Genomic DNA, 17,876 nt, shown 5'->3' with positions numbered 1-17,876 from the left:
ACATCAGAAGCGCTGAAATGCACCCCAGGGCCAAATCGCACAGAACAACCCCTCTGAGCCAGAGAAAAAAGCTGGAATCCGTTTGTCCTGATATTTCACCAGCACCAGCCAGGAGCGAGGGGAGAGGGAAAGACAGAGGGAGAGAGAAAGGGAGAGAGAGAGGGAGAGAGAGGGGGAAAGAGACTGGGGCAGAGAAAAAGGGATAGATGGGAAAACGGCAGACCAGGGCTGTATTTATTGGGGGTGTGAGTGCCGCGCTGTAGGCTGTGGGATGGTCGGGAGAGTGCAAGGTGTTGCTGCTAGGTGTGGTTGGGTTTACAGATGGGGAAGAGCATGCATAGATAGAATGGTGGAGGCAAAAAAAAAAAAGAGGGAGAGATGGAAGGATTGGTCATGCGCAAGGTAAGAGAGAGGCTTTGTTTGATTGTATGTGGTGGTGGTGATGGGGGTGAGGTGGGGATGTGGGGATGGGAAGGAGGGGGCTGAAGCTGTCGTCTGTGGGGTTATTATTATTGCAGGCAATCTTTGTGTGTGTGTGTGTGTGTGTGTGTGTGTGTGTGTGTATGTGTCTATGAGAGAACAGAAGAGATGAGGAGATATGAGATTCAGTCGTGGGGTCATTACTTTTTCCTGACGCATGTCATGAGGCAAAAACGAGGTTTGAAGTCGCACACTTTCTGACATCACTGATGATGCGGGCTCATTTGCATACCTAATGAGAATTGGTGATGCAGGTACCAGCTGAAATGTTGACTATTTATCTATTGATCCGAGCGGGACGGCCGCACTCAAAGACAGTATGTGACATCAGGTGGCCACGTGAACAAGTACACACATACAAACACAAGTAGGCCTCGCTGATTAACATCTACTCCCACTCTCTCCCACCATCTCAATATTAACTGTAAGAAGAGCAGACTACCTTAACAGTGGGGACTGATAAGGATTAGGAAAAAAAAGAGGGAGAAAATATGAAAGGATATGTGGTTTAAATGAAAGAGAGATCAGAAGAGCAGAGTGGGAGAGAGGAGCATTTTTTGCCATTTCACCCAGTTTAATAGGAGGACAGTTAATGGGCCTTTTTTTTTATCGGGCACAGGCATCAATCAAGAGGTGTCAGGCGGCCGCTGAATCTGGGCTGTGGTCCTCTTCACAGATGACTGATTAGCAAGCCAAAATCACCAGATCCATCTTCCGACGGTCACTTTTATTACAGTCATTTTTAAAGTGACAGCAACCTGCCTTGTCTCACAACACTGGCCACCGCATATATATTCCCGTCCTCTCTCCCCCTTCTCTCTTTCTCCCCCTCTGCATCCGTCTTCCTCTCTCCTACTGTCGCTGAGTATTTGGTCAGTCACTCTGCTGTTGTTCCTTCAAACCTGCGCCCCTCCACCCCCCCTCCACTCCTCCACCTTCTCCGTTTCTCCTTTTAACTACTTTTATCTGACTTTCCCCTCCGTCTCTCTCCCCGAATCCCCCCACCTCTCTCCCACCCCCTGTTGGCACTACACTTATTCTCTCACTCTGCTGGGCAGGTTGAGGGGAAGCAGGGTCAGGGAGGTGTGGAGAGAGACAGGAGAAAGAGGGGAGAGAGAAGAGAAAATAAGACCCCCACCTCTTCCATTGTCTGAAGGGTGTGTTCTGAATCCCTATAACGTTGGCTCTCCAGAGATGGTGAGAAATTCGTTTTGCACAGTTTCCCTGCTGTCTTACATTGGAGGCGGAATTCTCCATTCCCAAGCACAAGATGAATGTAAATGAAACAGTTTCAGCACAGAGTGTGTTGGTCACAGCTGCATTTACATGGCTGCGTTCTACAGACGGCATTTTAAGAAACAGACAGGGTGACATTAAAGTTGGAGGCCAGGGGAGTGTTAAAATGTGTTTTTGGGGCCAGCATGTAATAATACGTTGCTGGGAAAAGGGGTGTCAGGAGACTGTCTTGGAGTAGAATTTTGCTATGGAGGTTGTCAGTCAGATTTCTCATCTTTCCCTGCTTCAGTTTACTTACAGGCTGCGTTCAAAATAAATCACTGCATCAAATAATCATTGTGCAATCATTCAAAATGGCAGCTGAGCTATGTTTACCCAACGGTTTGCATACGTGTGTGTGTGTGTGTGTGTGTGTGTGTGTGGGTGTGTGTGTGAGTGAGTGTGTATGAGGCCAGACTCTAAAGAGCACTCCTGTGTCTTGGCAGGAGATATGCTAATCGCAACTGACATCAATCTGAAAAACATCAGCCAAAGTAACATGTGTCTAAGATTACATTTACAACCTTCTGAGCAAAGAGGGACAGAGCATACGCATACACACGCCCGTGCACACACACTCATACACACTCTCACACACACACACACACACACACACACGCACACACACACACAGTGAAGCAAAAGTGGGTCAGGTAAAACAAGCAAACGTATTTCAGAGACAGCCTGCCATTTGCAATGTCCTCAAAAAACAACTGATTGAACAGCTTGTCGAAACATTAAGGCTCAAATTTGAAAGCTTTGGAGTCGTCTTAAATACAGGAAGGATTATTCTATTAAACAAATGTGTCCTTTGTTTTTCGCTGCCGGCTTAAATACTGAAAGCTTTTAATAAAGAGGCACCAAAAAGCTATTATTCTTTCCTTTGTTCAGACTTTTAAAGTTAAGGTTATGAGTTCCCTCCTTTGTTTCTTGGAAGGGGTGGAGGGAATACGCAGTCCTGATTTTTTAACTTTTTTCCTCATGCTGTGATATGCATTAGAAGACAACCTGGGTCACATTTTACAGTGAAGCACCTGAACATCAGAGTAACTCAGGCGGGTGTAAAATATGTGTCCTGCTAAACCCCATTTGGATAGGATCCTTAGATGTGTATGTGTTGAGGGGGCAGATAGACATAGAGACATACACACACAGGAAATCATGGTAATGGTGCTAGCAGCTGTGGCTTACTAAGTGAACACATACGACTTTAGATATACCGGATCAGTCTTCCCTTAAGCATGGGATCTGTGTGTGCGTGTGAGATAGATAGGGTGTGTGCAGAAAAAGGGGCTCCGTGTTTCTGCATCTTTGTACTATAAAGTTTGAATTTGCACACACTCAAGCATCCAAGGTTTGGAATTTTTTGCCTCCACTCAAAAGCATCAAAACTAAGACAACAAACTTTGTCTGCTGTGTCTTCCTCTGGCTCTTCACACACACTTCCAGCCTGTCTGGAGGGCAGCGGGGCACTCAGGGGTCTGACAGAGAATTCGTCCCGAACATCCGCCAATAAAAGATCGCTGCAGTATTTTACGCCAGAAACGTTTGATGACAAGCAGTAACTAGCGTGAAATTCCCCCTAGATTAAATGTCCTAGGAGCTGTATTCCCATCCGGCGAATACACACATCTGTGAGCATGTAAGGCTACACACACACACACACACACACACACACACACACACACACACACACACACACACACACACACACATGCGCACACAAACCTGTAAACCTCAGACTATGCTTCTCAGCAGGGGGAAGGCACAGGAAACAAATATATATTCTGAGATGTGTACACGCCGACATGTGGACATACAGTACACTCGGACACAGACGAAGTCCCATGGAAACACACTGACAAAAACAGACATATAAATATATATTTATATATACAGTATATATACATATACTCTAAAGATGAGATATTAAATAAATGCATGCACATGTCTGCATAGAGAAACACTGATTTACTCACAGGCGTTCAGACTGGAGACACACTGGGGGGCAAATCATAGCAGAAGACTTGTAGCGTGTTTGGCTGATTACCAGTCGAGCAAATAGCAGAGAGAGCATGCTCACACTGCCACCTCCATCCTCCTACACACACACACACACACACACACACACACACACACGCCTGTTTCTTTGTCGGCTAGTCAATGTGCTGATTATTATAATTTTTATAAGTTTCTTCTCTTTCTTTCCCCAAGTTTTGTTCTTTATTTTTGTGTTTTTGTAAATGGATTAAGAATTACAGCCGACCTATGAAAGCACAAAAGATCAGAAAGTTGCTTAATTGGGCATGCAATGCTGTAATCAACTGGGGGGAAATTTAGGGAGTTGTAAAAAAAAAATATTACTGGTGTTTGGATGAAAGGCGATAATTTAAATCTGATTATTTTTGACTTCTTGTATATGTGAGTGCAAATTCTGTTTGTCAGTGTTGTTTGGCATATTGTGCGGGAGAGAGAAAGAAAAGCAAAGTGTTGCAGTTCATATTCTTTTGAAAGGTATGTCTTTTTCTTGCTCTTGCATATGTACAGACTCTTGCTAGAGCCCTAATACCTGCAAAATATGAGTCCCATGACTGACCAAGACACTTGTATTGTCAGAATGTAATCAAGAAAAGAAGCAATTAAACAAGTTCTCTTCAGACAAAAAAATTAAACTCTTATTTCATCACTTCTATTTAGTTACAACTAATTCTGATGCAAAAAAGTCAAATGTAAAAGTTATAAATCATGTTAAAAAAGCACCTCCACACCTCCAAAATGTACAGCATTCTTTATTTTGCCAGCTTCATTCTAAATGTTTTAGTGTTGTTGTTGTTTTACTCTCCTAATGTATTCCGTCTATACCTTATGAATAATTTTGCAATCAGAACTTGAAGTTAATCAGGTTTTAAAAAACACATCTAATGATGCCATTAATGTAAATTATGTATTACAGATGTGTTATCACTGAAGTTTCACCTCGCAGTCCTCTTATTGTGTGAGTCTGTCGCACAGCAGAAGCCGGAGAAATATCAGTGAATGAAGAGGGCACAGCTCAGTGCTTTTTGTAATAAACAGAGCAGTAATTTTCAATAATCAATACCTACTGAAACATGTCCATTACAATACTTTTGAAATAAAAACCCTGAAGACTATGTTGTCCAGCACACAACTGCTGTGTTCTTTAAGACATTTTTGGAGGAGAATCAAGCAGCAGTGATGCTAACTTGGCTACCCTCACCAGTCACGTGACTCTCACTTTGCATGGCATCGCTGCTGGTCGAGAATCTCAAGCAGAGAGGCAGAGAAGCTCAGACTTGAGGTGTTTGAAATGCATAATCGATATTTAAAAACCGTTTAACTCTTCAAAGTGAGAACCTTATGTCCTACAACCTATGCGCACATTCCCTGCCTCTTCATTTTCCTCCATTTTTATTTCTCACTACTCCTTCTGTAGGTTTATCTTTCAATATCTTCACATTTCTTTACTTACCCACCACAGTTTGGCCCAATATCCTGTTCCCTTTAGAATGCTTCTTATAAAATAAGACTACAAAATTGCCTTGTAACCTATTTGATTATTTAAAATCAACCTTTGAGTGCAAAACTTAGTTTAATTTTAATCAGTTTTATATTACATTGCATTTGCTGCCAACATTTACTAAATCTCACATGCCTGATTTAGTTTTAATATTTTAAATTGCACATCACACACAGTTTGCAGATTAGAAATGTGGAAGTGGAAAAGAGAATCCATTTCAGCCTAGTTTGGAGCTGAGGCATACCAAGAAACAGCATATACATCACAATGCATTTAATAAATGTCTATTTTAAAATCGGCTACATTGGGGTAATATTATATGCAGTACGCAATGCCACCTGGTTCTTATGCAAGGCTTCCTGCTGTTCTCATGCAAGGAAAGTCAAGGCGGAGTATGAGGAGGTCAGACAGAGGTAAGCCTAAATAAAATCTCTAACTGGGCGGCTTTACAAGCTTTAGTTAAAGATATTGATTCAGTCATAAAAAGCAACATTCTGCTTAGCGAAAAGAAAGTTGCAGTTTACAGCTTGTATGTTCATATCATCTCTTGGCATGTGTTTCCCTTACCACAGTTATGTGCCATAATTACATTAGACTTATGACCTTTGAGAAGAGCAGCAAGGAGCAAGAAAAATCCTTGAACATCTTAATTCGATCCGTTTCAAACAAGAGAGGCCGATTTCGGGAGAGGAGGAGCAGGCTACACACATAACATATTACAAGGGGAACGGTGCCAGCCACAGCGGTGCCCTGTTTTTTATTTTCACTTCATATTCTTCAATGAAAGGTTCTTTTGTTGTCTACTGGCTGATTGCCTTTAATGAGAAACATTCCATTATACCAAATGTTGGTTTTACAAACTGAACTTCGTGCTCCTCTCGCTTGTTTTCAAATTAGATTAAAAAAAGGGGACACAGCGGTAGAGGCAGGACCCGGCTGTTTGGGATCACAACAAACATGACATGCACATGCACACAAGCACGCCCAAGTCATTCATACATACACAATGCTTCAATCCTTTATCCTTTACACACCAAACTGTGTTATCACCTGTAAAGAGAATTCAAAAAAGTGTGACTATGACAGAGAAGGAGAGAAAGCAATATTTAGAGGAGGAAGGGGCAGACATGGAGGGATGAGAGATCAGGATAAAGAACTAAGTATGCAACAGTATTCAACTTGATACTCTCATGGCATTAAACATGGTTCAGTTACAAGGCTGCAAGTGTGTTTGGGAGTGTGCGTGTGTGTTTGTGTGTGTGCGTGGTATCGACAAACTCAGCCCTTGATCTGTGAAGAGGAGGTGATGGTGTCTTAAGAGTTGGCTGTGTACAAATTGTGTAGATTTAGCCACTGGAAACAATCATGTAGTGTGTGTGTGTGTGTGTGTGTGTGTGTGTGTGTGTGTGTGTGTGTGTGTGTGTGTGTGTGTGTGTGTGGATGGAGCTACTGAAAGCAATTCCTCAGAATAACCGGTGAGTTGGACTACCTGCTGGCATGAGCTAAGCTGTAGATCGATAACAAGTGTGCGTGCGCGTCTGTATATGTGAGAGTGTTTGTCGTATGTTTATTTGTGTGTGTGTGGGTAGGTAGGTGTGGGTGTGGGTGTGCGTATGTGTGTGTTGAGGCATCATACAGTTACTGGAACACTTACTATATTTGGCTCCCTCAATGCAACATCAGGTTTTATGAAAGCAATCCATCTGAATCGCCGCAATAAATTCCCATCAGCCGACAATTTCTTAAGTGAAGCTAACAAGTGTTTCTAAATTCTTTATAAAATTACATCTGAGCTAGAACAGATTAGATGTTAGAAACAACATTTAGGTCAATAATACAGTTTAGACAACGCACTGGATCAATACGCGCACATAAACACACAGCTGTGCACACTTGCACACGCATAGACTGATTCAGTTGCCATGGCGTCAGTATGCTTTTGCATGTTCCTGTCACACCGGTGACGTGTGTGTCATGTGCTGAAGGGCATGGTGACCCAAGCAGCCAGCAGCTTTTCCTCAGGGGTGACACGTCCATTACATTCTAACAACAGGGACAGCCAGCATCCAGGCCCAGTTCAACCTGAGACACAGTCTGACAGCCGCGCTGGCACTCATCTGCATACTGGCACTGAAGCTGTGTTACCGAGAATCATTACTAAAAAGATTTCGACATATGTTTGAATTTCCAAAGCATAATTTCAATAGGTGTCAGGGGTGCAATGTTCATGAAACATGCAGAAGGCCCTGGAAACCTGCAACCTATTGGCCTTTACTTTCTGCGGCTTTCTGCCAAGCTTAGCTGCAGGCAAATAAAATGCACAGTCATGTGATAATATAGAATATATTATAAAGCATTAGGCTGTGTTCAAATAACACAGCTGAGCGAGGGCTGCAAGTGTGGACAAGCTACATAAGGCCCAGCTCTGGTCCACCTCTGTCGGTTGTTCATAATTCATACATGCCTGAATCACTGCATCTGACAGTGTGGCTGCATGTACAGCAATGGAGAAAAAGTTTGACCAAAATGCCTTATACATAAATGACTCCTTAGTCTTGCTGAACTACACATACAGTTCAGAAACTCTACTGAATGTCATGAATCCACATATTAAAAAACAAACCAAAGCATATATTTGTGTGTACGGTTTGAAGAATGCTAAGAAATGAGATATATAGTGCCATTACACATATTTTAACACAGTAAACGGGATATTTATGCTTCCTTTAATTACAATATAAAAACTGTATCAAAACAGTTTGTGTATTTAGCATCTCTTCACCCTGATGGCTTTTATTGCAGAAATAGTTGGAAATCTCACCTGCTGCAGCAAAGACCACAGGTACAGAGACACAAAGGTTCCATAAACAGCAGCAACACAAATCACATGAAGCAACATACCACATGCAGCTACATAATTACTATTACTATCCAGCGGTTTAGTCATACCTAACCAGATGTTAACAGGAATGAACAGTGTTGTGGACAAAGAAAATGTAAAGTTTTAGCTCAGGTTGTTGTTGAAGATACTGATGAGAAATCTGTCTTAAGCAGCAGAATGAGATTGAAATTAATCATGACTAAGGAGGATACATTTTAAACTTTTTTTAAATCCTAAAATGCACCCTGTTTGAAACATCCATCACTTTGGAGCCGCAGCTGAGGGGAGAAAAAAAAAGCTATTCAAAACAAGTAATGAGAAGGGTGAAAGCATGTATATAAAAGCATGAATGCACTGATAAATTGTCCAGCAGGGTTTGGGAGCACAGAATGAAAACATGCCATCTACATTCAGAGTTGTTGTGAAATGCTGTAGAATGTGTTTACAGTTTCACATCTTATACCATGAAACAATTGCTACAAATTTTAATTGGCATGTTTTTTTACTCACTGAAAAAAAGCAAGAGCCTAACTTCAGTGAGACGTTACAATATTGTTATGACACTACACAAAATGAACAAGTAAAATATCAAACTGATTAAAATATCCCTTACTTTCCCCCCACCACCCCCATAGGTTGTTAGAATTCTGGTGAGCATGTCTCTGTGCAAAATGGAAAATAAATAAAAAAAAAGTTGATATGTCTGGCCTGACACTAAACATAATCACTTGCTGAAAACAAGGGGAAAGAGTTTTGAAGCCGTTTTTGATGCAGGCAGCAGCTTGGAGTCAGTAATGAGGATGTTGATTTTGTTCTGATTATAGAATTGCGGGTCTGTTTGTTGATATAGCTCAGCTGTGTCCCTCCCTCCCGCTGAGTTACATGGACACCAACTGCCAGCATGTGAATTAAAATTACTTACCATCCAATTAGTCCCACTACTCACACTGGGAGCAGAAAATGTTCAGCACAACAAGAGATCAAATTCAGACCTCCTAGACTAAGACCTCAGTTGCTGATGATATAGATCCAGCTTGGGGTACTGAAACATAAAGCTAATGATATGTAATCGTACAGGTACCTGTCATGTAAATTCCCGCAGGTAGCAATGGTATGTCAGATTTTTCTGAAGGTTAAAGGAATTAGCTGGGAAGAAGTTGATCGAATGTGTATATGTAGGTTTAACCTCTCATGTATCATATGCCAGCATCCACCCTAACTGAACTCCTCTCTGACCTGTTGACAACTTCAGATTTTCAGACACATCCACACTCCATTTACAAACTCAAAGGAAGCAAACACCATCTCCAGTCTCTCTCACACACTGTGAATTTCAAGATGCACTTAAAAAGCGGCAGAAACAACTCATACACCCTCAAACCCTCTTAGTAAAAATGCTAAAATCTGAGCACTCCCATTATACATAATTTAGGGGAATCTATATTCATAGAAGTGCGGGGCGTGTTGTGCTCAATGGGGTAAAACGCCCCTGTGTGGCTAATGGAATGGCCTGAGTTGCGTGATTGAGTGAAATGTGCTGGAAAGATTGGGAGGAATTTTAGTGCAGATAAATAAAGAGGAGATTCTGCTTTTTACTGGGCGTCAGCATTAATGCAGCATCTCCCCAGGTGATCAACACATTCAAATGGAGAGAGATGGAGAGATGGAGGGAGGAAGTGATGAGGGGAGACAAAGAGAGGAAGAGGGGGAGAGATAGATAGGAAGACACAGAGGGAATGAGAGAGAGAGGACACTTTAAGAAATAGCCTGCCTCAGTCCTACTCCACATGCACAAGGGCCATAGTATAGCATCTCATATGTCATCATAATGTTACCATTGGAAGGTTCAAAGGAAGCTAAAAAAGGGAGTGAAAAAAAATGGGACTTTGCAAATTCAAAGTCAAAATAACCAAGGGACATTATAAAGCTTCTACAGTAGATGACTTGAGAAGGCCAGGCCTGTCACGTGCATTTTCTCCTTTTTTCTCTTCTTACCTTCCATAATTTTACGTCAAATGTGAGCGGGCAGCCCTTTCTTTTCACCTCCCACTCTCCACATCCATTACCTTAGAAGAGATGCAAAGTGAACATTTCAATTGGATTGCAATGGCCAGTTAGCGCTGCTTTGATCCCCACTCTGCTCTTTGAGGGCTCCATTGTTCCTGATTTGCTGGTTTGATTTGGCTGCCTGTGGATAATGGCCAAGGAGCCACAGTCTGGCCTTCTCCCATCAGCCCATTTATCCTTATCACAGGTTTGAAGCTTGAAATATATATAAAACCATTTGATATATCCTTATGGTATGGACTTCCTCATGCACAGCCTCGAACTATATGGAGAGGGGCGTACTGTATGTGGATAAACTGTCAAACAATCTATAACTCAGCCTCTAGTGCAACACTGACTCAGATATTCAATCCTTACACCAAACACATGGGTGTTAATTCCCCAGATACTGTGTACCGGCGCCTGAATGGAGGCCGGTGATACAAAGAAGTGGCAGTTACAATTTTGTTGGGCCTCTCGGTCCTTCATCTCATCAATCAAACACTGACGCTATAAATTGGTGCAGAGGTGACTTAAAGTGTGGAGCAGTTTCTTCTTCATCTTTTAGATTGTCCAACATCACCTTAGAGAGTCAAGCAGAATGATATGCATGTTATGTGAAAGCTTCTCGGATTCGTTAATACAAGGCATCTGTTTAACTCTGCATGGTCTCCTTTATTGCAGTCAAGCCCTTTGACATCAAAAGGCCTGAGTTATTTTGTCAATGAAAGAGCATAATTTTATTCTTAATGATCAAAGCTACAGGGTCCTTTTCTATAGTCAACTGAATGTAAATTGGTCTCTCACAAGCATTCAAAGGGCGCATGTTAAGTTATTTTGTGCATATACTGTGTGTGCAGCACTGCAAGCAGCTCTGTCAATAGTATCTCTTTTGACTTTGATTAATTCTTCTTTTATTACCTCTGTACCTTTAGTAGTGCAGAAATTTTATTTACTAAACTGTAAATGAGTATTCTCAGACTATTCAAAAATACTGATGTGAACACAACATATAAAAATTAAACACTGTAATAACCTGTATTATTTTGCAGTTCCATACCTCCTGCAGCATAAACAACACAGAATACAGCATTACTTCTATAGAAGAGAGTATAAAATTCTCTTTCAGTTGTGTGCATTTAGTATCTGTGTAGATTTGTCCTGAAGCTGATCATTGACCAGCTTCACTCTCATTTACACATTTGATTGTCTGGCTGAGACTTTAAAACAGCAATTTCTGGGGCCTCGCCTTTCTCTGGCTCGCCCGCATCCCACCTTAAGATAACTTTACTGCAGCGCATGTAAAAAGAGAATGCAGAAAGCATTTGCTCAAGTGTCTGGTCTCCTCCCAGATACAAATGAACAATTTGTTTTCCATTTCTTTCCAAACCTTCATCTCAGCCTTTCTGCTTTGAAGTAGGGAGTGGAAAGGGAGGAGAAGGGTAGGAAAGGGGGGCTACAGATTGTACGATACTGTGTTTGTCTTCAAAGAGTCCCGGGTTGCTTACAAATGCACTGGCAAGTACAACACCTTCAAGGTGAAATTGATAAATCTAGTGGTAAGCTCTTTCATGGCAATAATAAGTAGAATTTGTAGAAAGGGTGCATGGATTTTTTAGATGCAAATGTTGTCAAACACCACCAGGCGAAAACTAAATTGAACTGTGCCAAGTAGATAAGAATATATTGAAAAAGCACAGAGGTACATAATTACATTCATGAACAATATCCACCTGAGTCTGGCACAGCTTAATCAGGGCTGATATACTGTTTTATATTTTCTGTACTGAAAACATCCACTGTTTGCCCTTTGATCATCACCAAAGTTGGCCATCTTCAATGAATTTCAGATTTCTGAAATATCCACAACGTTTTCCCTTTACATATCAAACACATGATCTTATTGTAGTCATTCAGACAGAAACTTTCTACAGGCATAGACTGAGCGCAAACAAACAAGCCATGAGGGAGAAAAAAAACAAAAAAAACCCCCAGAAAGACAAAGAGAAAAGGGAGGAAACTCATCAGTTGTCCATCTGGCAGATGACATCCTTTGTACCCTCTCTGTCATTTCTTTCTCATCTGCTAGGATGGACAGAATCTCCCCTCTCTCTCTCTGGGATGACTGCTTCACTGAAGTCCCTGGAGACACCTTTTTCCTCTGTCTCTCGCTTCTCTTCTCTCTCTCTCTCTCTTCCTCTCAGTGGCTGCTATTTTCCTGAAACTTTATGAATTAGTTACAACCCTTTTTTTCCTTCCTCACCTCTTCTCTTACTTTGTCATCTCAGCCTAGACGCGAATTCAACACCTGCCTCAAGACCAACTGTCCGTCTCTCTGTCCATCTGTCTGTATACCTTTCACCTCCCTCCCTTTTTACCCCCTTCTTTTTTTTTTTTTTCAATTCCTGTCTAGCCCAAAAGCTCCCTGGGAAAAAATACAAGATGAAATTGAAAAAAAAAAAAATTATATAGATATATTTTTCAAGAAAAAAAAAGTTAGTGCTCTCGCATTCGTAAATGAAATGCAGCTGTAGATCGAATGGCCTCACAACTCCCCGCTGTCCGCACCCCCCCTTCCTCCTACTCCCTCTAAGATTGGGCAGACACAGGGGGTGGTGTGTGTGTGTGTGTGTCCATGTCTCTGTGTGTATTTGTGTGTCCAACTCCTTTGTGACCGCTTTCTTGAACCCGAACCCTCCCTGCACGGAGGGAAATGGCGGACTGTGGCAACGACAGGGCAGTTTTACAGTGCACCGGGCTGAATGTTAAACTTATATTTAATGTATGACATTTCACACAAATCATCCGGCCACAGACATGACCCTGGGGTATTCCGCAGATTGCTTTTTCAGTGCCTCAGCAACTGTGGAATTATTCGTCCCAGAGAGAGAGAGAGAGAGGGAGAAAGAGAGAGAGAGAAGGGGGGAAAAAATCCTTTGAGTTTGGTGAAATGATCGCCCTCTCACTGCTCTGGCCATCCCAGACTGGAAGCTCTCTCTCTCTCTCCCTCTCTCTTTTCTCTGTGATATCATGATCGCAGGGCCGTGCCAAATTGAAAACATCTTGGCAGTCTGGAGGCTGTATGAAATAACCATATATTATGTGTAGTATAACACCCGATTGGATAGCAAAACAATTATGCTGTTTTGCAGTCTCAAAAGATTCCTTGTGTCCCTCTCAACCCTGCACTCCCTTCATTTCTATGTAAAAAATCTTCAGAGGGGAATATGAAAATTATCTCAGATTTGTAAATTGGAGTTGGATTTTTACCCAATACCCCCTCCCAGAATCTCGTCTGATATGAATAAGTCTACAACAGTTTACGGCGATATGTACATACCCCAGCATGGCCATCTGTACGGATTAAGAAAAAGGCTGTAAATATCTCATATTCAATTCCCTTCTGTGAGGCGTTTTCGTGGCGACACAGTATGGAAATAGTGGAGACAACAATAAGAGTTCATGAATACACAGTGAGGAGGGCTTTAGCATCCCCAAAAAACTGCAGTGCTGAAAATAAACACGGGCGGCTTTTTTGCCGCTATGGCAAGCTTTTCAAATTGCAGAAAACCACGCAGAGAAAAATTCAACATTTTCTTGCTTTCTTGTTAGCTCAGCCTTGCAAAACAATGTATTTATACCAATGGATTCTGCAGCTGGGTCATCCATTTTATCTGAGGGGACATTTTTCAGCATTTAGGCTTAGATATGAGGTGCACTGTCCACTACATCAGCGTCACTCTTTCCTCTTTTTTTTTTTTTTTGTCAAGGTTAGCTGGCGGCTGTGGAGTTGGAAGAGCTTTAGGGTGCAGCTACCTGTCACATTCAAAGTAGAACAGACACATACTTACATACACTCATGTATTAATAGATAAAATCAGATGCTTGCATAATGTACATCTATATTTTTTAAATTTTTTTAAATAGAGTAACACTATAACTCCTCTATGTGTATGTTTTAATGCTAAAACAGTGTGTAAACAACTGAGATAAGAGGATTTGAATCTGTGCATCATGCCCAATTATGAAGAATCATTTGGTACAGCTAAGATCATCAGCAGTGTAAACATTAGAGAAAGATAAAAAAGAATAGGCTACCATCCACTGTGCAGTCCTTTTAAACACCACACAAGCCCTTCAACATGTGCTTAATGAAGGCCCAAAAATGTGCAAAAAACAGTTATACTCAACCGCATTAGCTTGTTGTGTCTTCAAGCTTAAATTTAGTGTAAAATACAATACACAAATGTTTGTGTGCATGTGTGTGCGTGTGTGTAGTTCACTACTTATGATAAACAACTGAGATAAGAGGATTTGAATCTCTGTATTGTGTCTAATTATGAAGGATCATTTGATACAGCTAACAACGTCAGTATTGTAAACATTACGGGGAGATAAAAAAGGATATCATACACTGTGTTAAGTCCCCTTGCACCACACACACACACACACACACACACACACACACACCCACACACACATGCACACGCACACAAATACACAAATACTGTAAGTCGCAACCACAGTCAACGGCATAATTATCAGTTTCCCCACAGGGCGCTAGGAAACCTGTTCCTAATTGGAACCCAGTTGGGACTTTACATGGATTAAAATACATGAGGCTTCTGCAACAAGAAAAAACACAAACACACACACACACACACACACACACACAAATATGAGGGAAGAAAAAAATCACATCAGCCCAATGAGTTGGCAATGTTTGCGCCAAAATTTTATTTACGCTAAGTCTGGCATGATCCCCATTGTCTCGCTACACACGGGTCGAGCGCAACAACACTAGTCTCCAAAGCACAATTACGCCACTATTTTCCCCCTGTTTTGTATTCTGTTTTTCTTTATTTTTGTTCCATTTCCCTGACTTAAGCTGTTGTCTAATGGACAGCATCGTGACAGAAAGGAGTTTGGTATCAGATTGAAGCCGGTTGCCCTTTTTGCCAATTTGCGAGCAGCCTCCTCTGTACTTGTAAGATGGCCAATTAGCTGACCGTCTGACAGAGGCTCTCTGACTGTGGCTATTAAAACACACACTCGTAGGCGCATGCATGCAGCACACACGCCGAGCAAGTGCGCAGACACACATACATACACGTGTGCACAGGTGCGCACACACACACAGCCCAGTGCTGCCTGACTGTCCATCTCTATCTGCTATTTTTTTTTTTTTTAAGCAAGAAGCGTGCCTAGACCTCACCCCTCACCTTCTACTCACAATTAGGAAGACACACACTCATGCACGCGCACACACACACACACATGCCCCTTCATTTTCCCTGCCAAAACACGGTCTACTCCTTGACCTCTTTCAACCCTCCTTCCAACTCCACCTGTTCTCCTCTTCCTTACCTCCTTCTTCTTCTTCTCCTCCCTCTCCCTTTTTAACCTCCTCCTCTCTAACCACCACCTCTTTTTCCTCTTCCCTGCCTCGACCTCCTCTCACTTTCCCCTCATCCTCCCATCTTCATCCACAAACTGCCATCCTCTCCATCTGCCTCCATTCCATGTCTCCTTTCATCTTCTCTTCTGCAGGTTCTTATTTAGACTTATATTTACCACCTCTATTTGGGATATTGGTCTCTCTCATACACACTTTATACACTTTTCAGCCTTACTGTACTGTATTTTACACACCGTATTTTGAGGCAGTAGTCGCGTTTTTGTCGGAGTGTTTAGCTCAGTTTGAACAAAAGGAGAAATTATTCATATTCAATTAAAAATGTAACATCTTCAGGGCTTACATTTTTCACTGTTTTCTGCATCAAATTTATGGTTCACTAAATTACTGCAAACTACATCAACATTCATATTGAAGCGCGGGAGACTCCATGCAAAGACAAAACAAGGCAACACAATATAAACATGAGCATTAATGCACACAAACATTTAAACACAATATATATGCATGGACACACACAGTTTGCATATTCTAGCACACATGTTGCTGAGATGAAGAAACACATTTCTAAGAGCTGATCGACACACAAACACACACCACACACACACACACACCCTGGGGACCTTCCCCCTGGAATCTCAACCTTTATGCACCCCTCCTCAACCCAAGTCAACACCACCCTCCCCCCCTTGTCTTTGTTGTCCATCAGAGTGGTTTGTTTTAAGTCTCCAGTCCCATAACCCCTTTCCTTCCATGGTCAAGTTCAAGGGTCCCCTAGAAACACACAGGGTGGCTGTGGGGGGCAGCGGATGAGGTCAACAGCTCCTGCGACTATAAATGCACAAGGCACGGACACCTGCAGGCTTACATGCTTGTGCACCAGCCGCACACACACACACACACACACACACACACACACACACATATATACACTGTATATATGTAATGTGAACATATATTTTAAAATATTCAACGATTCGGGAGGAGAAGAATTCACAGGAGCATGCGTTTTGACCTGCAATTTTTTTTCTTCACAAAAAAAGGAAAGAAAAATAAGTAAAATGTACTGACACCTACACACTCATCCTGGTGCACCTGCTTCCTCAAGGTCTGTTGACTGCAGTCAAAATGGTGGACACAATAACACCGGGCTTAGCTTTGATTCTCAATATGGAGGAAACAATTCTATTTTTTTTTCCGTGGGGCTGCTGATACTGGGAGATAGAATTCAACCTCTCTCCCCCTCTCTCTCTCTCTCGCTCTCTCACTCACTCACACACACACACACACACACACACACACACACACACACACACACACACACACACACCACACCCTCTTTCTGTTTCTCTTTTTTGATATATCTGGACATTACTGTGTGTGTCAGCTGCAGCAGAAACATTAGGAGAGGGGAGAGAAAGTGGTTGTGACACACACATCCAAAAACATGAATCCTTTCCCAGAAATAGGAATAGGAAATATTGTCATGCTGTGCAGTGAAATTAACGTGAATGAAAAAGTGACCCTCAATCAACACATATTCCTGTTATAATGTGTGCTTAAATTCCCAAAAATAGAAGGAAATCTCATATGAAGCTAATTTATATTAATATACAATAGTCTTCTTATATCTTCTCACTGAATAATATGGACCTTTAAAACAAACTTTAGTTCTGCTCCACTAAGATTTATTTGCATTGTAAATGCAATCTGCATGTCTATCTGCAATTATTTCTAATTAATTTCATCTAATTCTTAGGAGACTATTTCAGTCCCAGAATTAACACAAAAGAACTTCCTGCCTCAGTTCTCATGCCAAAGATAATTATAAAGTTAAGAGGGTTTGCTAATTTAAAAATGCTATCTGCATGACATCAAATATACATCTTTGATCTCACTCTGTCCCTGATGGTTAAATGCCTTTAATTATATTCCAAAAAATTAACTATTTCTGAATAATTAACAGTGACTTTTCTTTTTGTTTGTATGTAGAGTGTGTTGCATACTTTTCTTGCTTAATTAATTCCAGCGACAAACAACCTCAATACAACTATTCAAATGTGCAGGAAATCCATCAGTTGCATATCAAAACAGTGCACTCCATTGTGCGTTCCCAATGTAATTGCCTTTATGCAATACGTGCAAATAATGCAATCGCTTTGCCATTCTGCACACATATGACGTGCACTTGGAGCAATTTCCTTAAATCTCTGCATACCGTGAACCATAATCCTTACACA

At 41.5% G+C, this 17,876-nt stretch overlaps 1 long non-coding RNA gene across 1 annotated transcript in view; it reads left to right on the top strand.

Moving 5' to 3' along the window:
- Positions 1–143: 143 nt before the first annotated feature.
- The window catches only part of LOC129347956 (uncharacterized), a 29,243-nt gene continuing 11,510 nt past the window's right edge, over positions 144–17,876 (top strand). The window contains exon 1 of the long non-coding RNA XR_008600314.1: positions 144–402. This is a non-coding gene — a long non-coding RNA (uncharacterized LOC129347956). The remainder of the gene's footprint in view (positions 403–17,876) is intronic.

Source organism: Amphiprion ocellaris, chromosome 22, assembly GCF_022539595.1.
Source record: "Amphiprion ocellaris isolate individual 3 ecotype Okinawa chromosome 22, ASM2253959v1, whole genome shotgun sequence".
NCBI classification, from domain to species: Eukaryota; Metazoa; Chordata; class Actinopteri; family Pomacentridae; genus Amphiprion; species Amphiprion ocellaris.
The sequence above is the reverse complement of the archived record's forward strand: the minus strand, read 5'-3'. Positions and strand labels throughout refer to the sequence as shown.